Source organism: Hylobates moloch, unplaced genomic scaffold, assembly GCF_009828535.3.
Source record: "Hylobates moloch isolate HMO894 unplaced genomic scaffold, HMol_V3 SCAFFOLD_5, whole genome shotgun sequence".
Taxonomy (NCBI): Eukaryota; Metazoa; Chordata; class Mammalia; order Primates; family Hylobatidae; genus Hylobates; species Hylobates moloch.
Window position 1 is genome coordinate 105,162,810 of NW_026652280.1, and position 12,068 is coordinate 105,174,877.

General features: G+C 39.3%; 1 long non-coding RNA gene and 1 pseudogene across 1 annotated transcript; one reads left to right on the forward strand and one right to left on the reverse strand.

The window, feature by feature from the left end:
• On the forward strand, positions 1-9,219 carry LOC131383518 (uncharacterized). Its single transcript, XR_009213630.1, has 4 exons — positions 1-265; positions 2,485-2,611; positions 6,908-7,004; positions 8,953-9,219. It is a non-coding gene; the product is annotated as an uncharacterized LOC131383518 (long non-coding RNA).
• LOC116469499 (large ribosomal subunit protein eL6-like) lies at positions 2,093-3,551 on the reverse strand (annotated as a pseudogene).
• Positions 9,220-12,068: the final 2,849 nt, after the last annotated feature.

A 12,068-nucleotide genomic window follows, 5' to 3' on the forward strand; every position in this document is an offset into this window, starting at 1 on the left:
ATGAAGCCTTCTCAATATCATGGCATACATAATGTTGATATATCTTATCATTCGTGATATTAACTTTGATCACTTGGTTTACCTGGTGTCTGCGGGCTTTCTCCACTGTAAAGTTACTATTTTTCTCCTTGTAATTAACATACGTCATATGGAGAGATGTGTTGAAGCTATGAAAATATTCTGTTTCTCATCATACTTTCACCTCCTAATTTTAGCTGTAATCCATTGATGGTTCTTGCCTGCAACAATTGGTGTTTAACTAACGGTAATTATTTTCTTCATTCTTTCTGTATGTATTAATTGGAATTTTCTGTAAAGACCTGTCCTGTCTTCCCCCATTTATTTATTTATTCAGTCATTTATTTGTGTCAGTTATAGACTCATGGATATTTAAGAAAATTGTTCTTTTTAGGTATTAGGAAAAATATAATATAGAGGTTAAGAGTGTAGGCTCTGGAATCAGTGAGTCTGGATTTGATTCTCTGTGTACTAGCTGCATAACTTGGCAAGTTATGTAACTTCTCTGTGCCTCAGTTTCCTCATTTGTAAATGGAGAAAATAACGCCTACCTCAGATTGATGTGAGAATTGAGATAATACAAGTAGTCTTTAGCCTAGCTCTAATTAATTTTTCATAACAAGTATTTTATACTGTGCTTAGTTTTACTGTTTATAAGTTTCCCCATCAAAAAATGGAATATAAAAATATTTATCATGTGCTTGCCTCCTCCCAGAATTATTACAATTCGTGAGATGAATTTTAAAATAACTTATAATATTAAGGAGATACAGAATAAGTTTTATTCCTTAAAAAAGATCAAGCTAGATTAATTCCTAAGATCCCTTTTATTATCATTATTCTGTTTTTGGGCTGCTCTTGGTGTTAGATATGTAGATGACCATAAATGTGACTGAATTATTTTTAACATCTTAGATGATGTTTTAAGAGAACAGGCAAGCCATATGAAGTAAGTACTAGAAAATTCATATTCCTGTAACTCCTTAAATTTCATTTAAGGAGTCTTGAGTATGATAGTTTTTTCTTATTTATTTATTTAAACTTTTATTTTAGGTTTGGGGGTACATGTGCAGGTTTGTTATATAGATAAATTCATGTCACAGGGGTTTGTTGTACAGATTATTTAGCCCTCTGGCTACTAAGCCTAGTACCCAATAGTTATTTTTCCTGCTCCTCTCCCTTCTCCCACCCTCCACCCTCAAGTAGGCCCCAGTGTCTGTTGTTTGCTTCTTTGTGTTCATTAGTTCTCATCATTTAGCTTCTGCTTATAAGTGAGAACATGCAGTATTTGGCTTTCTGTTCCTGCATTAGTTTGCTAAGGATAATAGCCTCCAGCTCCATCCATGTACCTGCAAAAGACATGATCCTGTTCTTTTTTATGGCTGCATAGTATTCCATGGTGTATACGTACATTTTCTTTATCCAATCTGTCATTGATGGGCATTTAGATTGATTCCATGTCTTTGCTATTGTGCGCAGTGCTGCAATGAACATTCGTGTGCCTATGTCTTTAGGGTAGAATTCCTCTGGGTATATATCCAATAATGGGATTGCTGGGTCAAATGATAGTTCTGCTTTTAGCTCTGTGAGGAATCACCATACTGCTTTCCACAATGGTTGAACTAATTTACACTCCACCAACAGTGCAGAAGTGTTCCCTTTTCTCTGCAACCTCATCAGCATCTGTTTTTTTTTACTTTTTTTTTGTTATCAGTTATTTAATTAGATTCTTCTTAAGAAATTTAGAACACCAGGCCGGGCGCAGTGGCTCACGCCTGTAATCCCAGCACTTTGGGAGACCGAAGCTGGTGGATCACGAGGTCAGGAGATCGAGACTATCCTGACTAACACGGTGAAACCCCGTCTCACTAAAAAATACAAAAAATTAGCCAGGCGTGGTGGTGGGCGCCTATAGTCCCAGCTACTCAGAAGGCTGAGGCAGGAGAATGGCGTGAACCTGGAGGGTGGAGCTTGCAGTGAGCCAAGATCAGTCCACTGCACTCCAGCCTGGGTGACAGAGCAAGACTCTGTCTCAAAAAAAAAATAAAAAAATAAAAAAATAAAAAAAGGAAATTTAGAACACCAATTTGTGAGGATAAATTATTCCATTTGTCGGGGCAAACACAGATCAGAGGTAGCCCTGGAGCTGAGGAATAGCTTTGATTTTGGTTAAAATCTGCGAGTCCACAGCTTTTTGATCAATCTTGTGCTGCTCTGTAATCTCGTAGTTCTCTTTCTATGTGGAAGATGTCACCTTCCTGGTGTCTGGGCTTCTGCAGCGTCTTTTTTTTTTTTTTTGAGACTGAGTTTCCCTCTTGTCACCCAGGCTGAAGCGCAGTGGCATGCTCTTGGCTCACTGCAATCTCCGCCTCCTAAGTTCAAGCGATTCTCCTGCCTCAGCCTCCCAAGTAGGTGGGATTACAGGCCCATGCCACCACACCCGGCTAATTCTTGTATTTTTAGTAGAGACAGGATTTCACCATGTTGGCCGTGCTGCTCTTGAACTCCTGACCTCAAGTGATTTGCCTGGCCTCCCAAAGTGCTGGGATTACAGTCCTGAGTCACCATGCCCGGCCTGCAGCTTCTTCTTGAAGTAAGTATCAGTAAGATGTTTTGGGATTTTTACATTGCTGATATCAATTTTGGTTGAGGTGGCAATGACAAATTTCTGGTGTGTTCTTTGTAGAGGAACTCGATTGAGGACCAGCGGTCCAGTCACAAGTAACCAGCCACTAGCCAGCTGCTTCAGGAAAATCACCCTCTTGCCCCTGTGGCGTTCAGTGAGGATGATCAGAATGGTCTTGGCTCAAGTGCTAACTGAAGTTTTCTCATGTGCTAACTGAAAGGTTGTTTTCCTTGGCTCAACGGCTTTGAAAGCACATCTTCAGTAAGATAATATGTAGGCATTTTGCAAAGTTTAACCACCTGCGTACCACCGTTCTTGCCACCACCAACTGGTTTTGTAATAGTTGCAAGGAACTTCTCCTTTTGCTTTTCAACCTTGGATTTCACAGCTGAGTACTTCTTCTTTTTTTTTTTTTTTTTTGAGACGGAGTCTCGCTCTGTCGCCCAGGCTGGAGTGCAGTGGCGCAATCTCGGCTCACTGCAAGCTCCGCCTCCCGGGTTCACGCCATTCTCCTGCCTCAGCCTCTCCAAGTAGCTGGGACTACAGGCGCCCGCCACCACGCCCGGCTAATTTTTTTGTATTTTTAGTAGAGACGGGGTTTCACCGTGGTCTCGATCTCCTGACCTCGTGATCCGCCCGCCTCGGCCTCCCAAAGTGCTGGGATTACAAGCGTGAGCCACCGCGCCCAGCCGAGTACTTCTTCTTGCACGTGGCCTTTCTGGAATACATAGCAGATGGAGAGTATCTGCCAATCCCTCTGACAATGACAGGATTTTGACTGCAATGGGGCTTCCCGTTCTTGGGCTTCTTAGCCTTGAGGTTACCCTTTTTCACCTTGCCACCAGCATCAGCCTTCTTGGCTTCAGGTTTCTTTAGTATCTGGCTTCTCAACTTATTCACCCTCCATCTTGTAAGATGGGAAAGAGCTGACTTTTTAATCATGGCCATTCTGACTGGTGTGAGATGGTATCTCATTGTGGTTTTGATTTGCATTTCTCTAATGATCAGTGATATTGAGCTTTTTTTCATATGTCCGTTGGCTGCATATATTTCTTCTTTTGAAAAATGTTCAGCCGGGCGTGGTGGCTCATGCCTGTAATCCTAGCAGTTTGGGAGGCCAAGGCGGGTGAATCACCTGAGGTTGGGAGTTTGAGACCAGCCTGACCAACATGGAGAAACCTCGTCTCTACTAAAAATACAAAATTAGCCGGGCGTGGTGGCACATGCCTGTAATCTTGGCTACTTGGGAGGCTGAGGCAGGAGAATCGATTGAACCCAGGAGGTGGAGGTTGCAGTGAGCCAAGAGTGTGCCACTGCACTCCAGCCTGGGTGACAAGAGGGAAACTCAGTCTCAAAAAAAAAAAAAAAGAAAAAAAAAAAGGAAAAGGAAAGTGTTCATGTCCTTTGCCCACTTTTTAATGGGGTAGTTTGTTTTTCTCTTGTAAATTCGTTTAAGTTCCCTATAGATGCTGGATATGAGACCTTTGTCAGATGCATAGTTTGCAAATATTTTCTCCCATTCTGTAGATTGTCTGTTTACTCTGTTGATAGTTTATTTTGCTGTGCAAAAGCTCTTAAGTTTAATTAGATCCCATTTGTCAATTTTTTTGCGATTGCTTTTAGCGTCTTTGTCATGAAATCTTTACCTGTTCCTAAGTCCAGGATAGTATTGCCTAGGTTGTCTTCCAGGGTTTTTATAGTTTTGGGTTTTATATTTAAGTATTTATTCCATCTTGAGTTGATTTTTGTATATGGTGTAAAGAAGGAGTCCAGTTTCAATCTTCTGCATGTGGTTAGCCAGTTATCCCAGCACCACGTATTGACTAGGGAGTCTTTTCTCTATTGCTTGTTTTTGTCAGCTTTGTTGAAGATCAGATGGTCATAGGTGTGTGGCCTTATTTCTGGACTCTCCATTCTGTTCCATTGGTCTATGTGCCTGTTTTTTTTTTTCTTACCAGTACCATGCTGTTTTGGCCTCTGTAGCCGTGTAGTATAGTTTGAAGTCAGGTAATGTGATGCCTCCAGCTTTGTTCTTTTTGCCTTGGCTATTTCGGCCCTTTTTTAGTTCCATATGAATTTTAAAATAGTTTTTCCTAATTCTGTGAAGAATGTTATTGGTAGTTTGATAGGAATAACATTTAATCTATAAATTGCTTTGGGCAATATGACCATTTTAATGATATTGGTTCTTCCTATCCATGAGCATGGGATGTTTTTCCATTTGTTTGTGGCTTCTCTGATTTCTTTGCACAGTATTTTGTAATTCTCATTGTAGAGATCTTTCACCTCCCTGGTTAGCTGTATTGCTAGGTATTTTATTTTTTTGGTGACAATTGTGAATGAGAGTGCCTTTCTGATTTGGCTCTCAGCTTGACTGTTGGTGTATAGGAGTGCTAGCGTTTTTTGTACATTTATTTTACATCCTGCGACTTTGCTGAAGTTGTTTATCAGCTGAAGGAGGTTTTGAGCCAAGACTATGGGGTTTTCTAAATATGGAATCATGTCGTCTGCAAACAGAAATAGTTTGACTTCCTCTCTTCCTATTCAGATGCCTTTTATTTCTTTCTCTTGCCTTATTGCTCTGGCCAGGACTTCCAATACTATGTTGAATAGGAGTGGTGAGAGAGGGCATCCTTGTCTTGTGCCAGTTTTCAAGGGGAATGCTTCCAGCTTTTGCCCATTCAGTATGATATTGGCTGTGGGTTTGTCATAGATGACTCATTATTTTGAGGTATGTTCCTTTAATGCATAGTTTATTGAGTTTTTAACATGAAGAGAGCATAATATTTTTATATTGAAATAATTCTTTTAGAAATGGCTCATTCTTGATATGTCAAGCATTTAATCAAGATCACTGTTTTTCTTAACTAGAAAGGATGTTTAATATTATAAAAGTAAATCATAAACTTTTTATTTACATATCTTTCCATTTGAAGCAAATAAAATGTCTTTAATGTAGGACACTATTATTTAAGATTATTCTCTTAATAGTAGTAAATAATAACAACCACCTTTCATTAAGTTTTTACTATGTGCTGAGACCTTTACAGATATCTGAATTAACCTTTGCAACTTTCCTTTAAGGTGGATATTATTTTTATATTCCAGATAAACTGAGGTTCATAGAAGTTGAATAACTTCCTTAAAGTGGAAGCAGATGGAAAGAAACATACTTTTTAGTGGGCATTTCACTATATATTTTTGTACACATCCTTTTTATATGTCTTGTTTTAGAAACTAGATTGTTATTTCTTTAAGGATAGAGAATGGTTTTTTCCATCCTTTTCACCTAGTCTTGTGTACCACATACAGAAGATACCCAATAAATATTTAATGTTGGTGATACTTACTACTGAGCAAACCGCTACAATGACATGTTAAATAAAGTACAGAGTTTTACATGGACAGAACAAAAAAAGACAGCAATAAACTTATCTAGGTGACTCATGTCAATAATTTCATTGAATAATATGGAATAAATTTTGAGAAAAATATCATGGAATTTCCAAATTTCCAGGTAAATTACAGAGATGTAGACATGACTTTCTTGTGCTCTTGTAACAAATGACATGACATTTGTTGGTGGTTTTTTTTTTTTTTTTTTTTTTTTTTGGGCGAAGTCTAGCTCTTGTTGCCCAGGCTGGAGTGCAATGGCACAATCTCAGTTCACTACAATCTCTGCTTCCTGGGTTCAAGCGATTCTCCTGCCTCAGCCACCCAAGTACCTGGGATTACAGGCTCCTGCCACCACGCCCAGTTAGTTTTTGTATGTTTAGTAGAGACAGGGTTTCACCATGTTAGCCAGATTGGTCTTGAATTCCTAACTTCAGGTGATCCACCCGCCTCAAACTCCCAAAGTGCTGGAATTACAGGCGTGAGCCACCGCACCCAGCCGTTTTTTCCTTTCTTTTCTTTTTTTTTTTTTTTAAGGACTATCTGCCAGCAGTGATTAAAGACAGGATCAATTTCATAGAACGATTTATTAAGAATTTACTTGAGAAAGCATGTTTTTACATAGTTTTAAATTTGGGTTTGGATTTTTTCAGCACTCAGGCAGAGGGCGCCCTTGAATCACCAACAGGCTCTGTAACACTGGGAGCTGGCATACTGAGTAATTGTTATGTGAATGAGGGAAAATGCATTGTTTTGGCCAAAATAGATTGCAAAATGCTTGTTTAGTGTTGGATTTAGTCTGTTTATGGCTTTAAATTTATTGAGTCATTGCATGAGTTTACTGTTACATTATTTTTTCATTTCTTAAAGACTAGATAAAAGTAATTGCTGTAGGATTCAAATCAACAAGCGTTCTGACTTGGAAGATTTGTTGAATTAGTATGAAGTCACATCTAAAGTTTGAAAGGTGAGAATCTGATTATGATTTCCATTCATGTCTGACTGCAATTGACAGTAGTATATCTGTCACTATGAATATATATATATCTGTTAGGCCATGTGCTAAGTACTTTCTGTGCATTTTTCTCACAACTCAAAGACATAAGTAGTAGTGCTATCTTCTTTTTATTGTTTAAATTTTATTCATTTATTTATTTTATTTATTTTTACTTGATTTCCTGGGATATGAGAGATAAATATTTATTTTTAATTGGCAAAAATTGTAATATTTATCATATAAAGCATGCTTTTTTTTTGAGACAGGGTCTCCCTGGATTGCCCAGGCTAGAGTACAGGGGCGCAATCATGGCTCACTGCGGCCTTAACCTCCCTGGTTTAAGTGACCCTCCAGCCTCTACTGGCACATAACACCACACCTGGAGAATTTTTTAAAAATTTTTATACAGATGGGGGTCTCACTGCTGCCCAGGCTGGTCTTGAACTCCTGGGCTCATGCTACCTTCCTGCCTCAGCCTCCCAAAGTGCTGGGATGACAGGAATGAGCCACTACACCTGGCCTCATGTACAACATATTTTGAAACAATAACCTCTCTTTTTTAAAAATGAGAAAATAGGGCTGGGCACGGTGGTTCATTCGTGTCATTCCAGCACTTTGGGAAGCCAAGGCGGGTGGATCACTTGAGCCCAGTAGTTCAAGACCAGCCTGAGCACATGGTAAAACCCATCTCTACAAAAAATACAGAAATTAGTTGCGTGGTGGTTTGCACCTGTGGTCCTAGCTACTTGGGAGGCTGAGGCAGGGGGATTGCTTGAGCCCAGGAGGTCCAGCCTGTAATCAGCCTGTCTCAAAAAAAAAAAAAAAAAAAAAAGAGAGAGAGAGAAGGAAAATAAAAGCTTAGAGACATTAAGATAATGTCCCCTAATAAGTGACAAAACTGAGATTTGAACTTGGAGATGTGAACACCAGAATCCATGCCTATGCCCAGAAAATTATACTGTAAATGACAGTTTCCTCTGTTCATGGCACAAAATATACAAGTAATAGTGAATTGGGGTTTTTTCTGCTTCAATTTTCAGTTATTATTAAAAGTATATAGCAACATCCTGACTAATCACGATTTAATTTAGGAATAATATTGGGAAGTTAGACTTTTTTATTTCCTGGCGATATGGTAGTTTCAACTCAGATATAGAGAATAATTTAATTCCTGGTCAAGAGAACACTCAAATTTAGAGAGTAGCATGACAGAATGAAAAGAACATTGAATTGAGAACCAGGTAATCTGATTTATAGTGTATTTTACTACCACTGTCTGGAAAAGCTTCAGAACTGATTTAAGTTTACTAGACCTCTAAATAGACGGGGCACGGTGGCTCACACCTGTAATCCCAGCACTTTGGGAGGCTGAGGCAGACGGATCACTTGAGGTCAGGAGTTCGAGACCAGCCTGGCCAACATGGTGAAACCTCATCTCTACTGAAAAAAAAAAAAAAAATACAAAAATTAGCCGAGTGTGGCGGCAGGCGCCTGTAATCCTAGCCACTCAGGAGGCGGAGGCAGGAGAATTGCTTGAACCAGTGAGGCAGAGGTTGCAGTGAGCTGAGAACATGCCACTGCACTCCAGCCTGGGCGACAGAGTGAGACTCCGTCTCAAATTTTTTTTTTTTTTAATAAAACAAAAGAAGAAACTAGACTAGGAAACTTCAGTTACTAATCTATGAGTTTTATGTTTTACACATGGAAATCATTTTCTTTGTTTATATCCACATACTGTGTATGTCTTGTTTAATTTCTGGAAGTAGTGTATTAATACAATTTTTTTTTTAAGAGTCAAGGTCTTACTCTCTTCCCGAGGCTGATGTGCAGTGGTACAATCACAGTTCACTGCAGCCTTGAACTCCTGGGCTCAAGCAATCCTTTCACTGTGCTAATTTTATTTATTTATTTTGTGTAGAAATGGGGTCTCACTATTTTGCCCAAGCTGGTCTTGAACTCCTGTCCTCAAGGAGGATATCCTCCTGCCTCGACCTCCCAAAGTTCTGGGATTACAGGTATGAGCCACTACACCCAGCCTTATTAATATAAATCTAATAATATTATGTCTCTATGTTAGCACTGATATGATTGTCCTCCCAAATAACGGTCCTCCCAAATAAGGAATAACCACCCAAATGGTGTTAGATCCAGAGTCATTTGTCTTTGACATTTCTTAGGAAATGTTTTTCTTTTCTATTGATGAATGGGTTCCTACAGATAACTTGTTCATTCTCTCTTTAATTTTGGTTAAAGCATTTCCGAAAGTGGGAGGATATGTCTGCTTTCTTTAACTTCTGGTGGAAGGGTTGGAATTTATCAAAAATTTGAGGGAAGACTGCATAAATGTAGGGGCAGAGTATTTATATTAACATTACCTTGTTTTCTTCTGTGGGATATTTAGGAACTATTTTTTTTTCTGGAAGTAGTGATGGCATCAAGGCTTAAAGTAGGAAAGAAGTAAAGAGAATAATTGTGTAGTTGTTATGTGAATGTTTAATTGAATGCTGCTATTTTTAATTAAGATGTTTAAATTAAATGAATTTTTTTTTTTTTTTTTTTTTTTTTGAGACGTAGTCTTGCTCTGTCTCCAGGCTGGAGTGCATGCTGGAGTGCCATCTTGGCTTACTACAACTTCTGCCTCCCGGGTTCAAGCGATTTTCCTGCCTCAGCCTCCCGAGTAGCTGGGACTACAGGGATGCACCTCCACGCTCAGCTAATTTTTGTATTTTTAGTAGAGATGGGGTTTCACCATGTTGGCCAGGATGGTCTTGATCTCTTGACCTCGCGATCCACCCGCCTCGGCCTCCCAAAGTGCATTACAGGCATGAGCCACCATGCCTGGCCTGAAGTTATTTTTCTATACAGTTCTTAGAGGAAGTGTTTGGGTCACCTACAGAGCCATGTAGTTCTCGACACTGGTTACTAGAGGATTTATAGAGGATGTTCATATATTCAACAAGCATTTGTTGAATACCTATTATGTGCTAGCCATGAAAATATGGGATTAAAAAAACAGACAAAAATCCCTAATCTCTCTTACAATCTAGTGAGGACAATCAGACAGTAAACAAAATAAGCATAATATATAGTAATCATGTGGTAGTAAGTTCTATAGAGCAAAAACAAGTTTAAAGAAGGAGGTTGGGGGGAGTGTTGAGATGCTTAAGGTTTGCAGTTATAAATGTGGTGGTTAGGGAATCATTTGCTGAAAAATGAACATTGAGCAAAAACCTGAAGGATGTTAAAGGAATAAGATACATGTAATCTAGATGAAAGTTTTTTGGATAAAGGAAAGAGCAATTGCTAAATCCCTGAGGTGGGAGTGGGCTGTTCATAAGACAGCAAAGCAGCCAGAGTAGCTGAGTGATTGAGAGCGGAAGATGGAAAATGGGGAATAGTTGGTGTAGGATCTAGTTGTGAGGATATTGACTTTTTTTTTTCCAAGACAGAGTCGTGCTTTGTCGCCCAGGCTAGAGTGCAGTGGCGTGATCTTGGCTCACTGCAATCTCTGCCTCCCGGATTCAAGCAATGCTTCTGCCTTAGCCTCCCCAGTAGCTGGGATTACAGGCGCCTGCCACCATGTCCAGTTAATTTTTGTATTTTTAGTAGAGATGGGGTTTCGCCATGTTAGCCAGGCTGGTCTTGAACTCCTGACCTCAAGTGATCTGCCCGCCTCAGCCTCCCAAAGTGCTGGGATTACAGGCATGAGCCACCATGCCCAGCCTAGGGTATTTACTTTTATTTTGAATAAGAATGCCACTGGAGGCCGGACATGGTGGCTCACGCCTATAATCCCAGCACTTTGGGAGGACGAGGCGGGTGGATCACGAGGTTAGGAGATCGAGACCGTCCTGGCCAACATGGTGAAACCCCGTCTCCACTAAAAAAAAAAAAAAAAAAAAATTAGCCAGGTGTGGTTGCATGCGCCTGTAGTCCCAGCTACTCAGGAAGCTGAGGAAGGAGAATCACTTGAACCCGCGAGGTGGAGGTTGCAGTGAGCCGAGATCGCCCCACTGCACTCCAGTCTGGGTGACAAAGCAAGACTCTGTCTCAAAAAAAAAAAAAAAAAAAATGCCACTGGAGAGCTCTAAGGAGAGGATCAGTCTGGCTACTGGGTTGAGAATTAATCATAGCAGGCAAAGGCAAAAGAAGTGAGGTTAGTTAGGAGGCTTTGCAACAACCCAGATGAGAGATGGGAGGTTTTAGCCAGGGAGATGGAGATGTTGAGAGAGTAGCTGGACTTGGGATTGTGACAGTGGACTGCAGGAAAAGCAGGTTTTGGGGGGAAGACTGCATTTCTCCCTTCAACTTCTGTTACGTAGATCACCTATATGCCACACAACTGCAACTCTGTAACAGCCAATTTTTAGCTTCTTCCTTATCTAAGCCATCCTGTAGGCCATAGGAATTAAAACTAGTTGGATCAAGGAAAACTGAATGCTAGATCCATACAAAACTATTTGGATATTTGCCTTTGTATTTTATTGTTTTGAAATTATTTTTAATGGTTCAATAAACTCTTACTAGAACTACAAGCAATATAATTACTTCTGCTTTATTAGAAATGTTTTTGTAATCATGTTAATTATATTACTTTTAACTATATAAGACTTGTGTCTCTTTTTTATAAATTGATGTTTATATCCTCTGTAAGATAAATATAAAGTCTTTTTGTTCGTATGAGGATGTGCTGTAAGATTGCAGGGAGTATAAAATTTGGCAGTGGAGTAGGTGACTTGTATTATTAGTCTGATCTTAATGTTGTAACATACTGATCATACAAAATATATAGTTAGTTTGTTTTTGCTGTTTAATACGTGTAGGACTGTAACAAACAGACTAGAGAAGATGGCCATAAGGTACGAGAAAGCAAGTAAATTACTATCTAATTAAAGTATTTGATTCTAATACTAGCAGAGTTCTGTCTAGAAAATAAATTAACTTTCTGTATGCTTTTTTTGGTCTCAGTTTTCCAATAATTTCCCTCAACTCTGATATGTCTGTTCAATATTATTTCTGATGTTAAGAATTAAA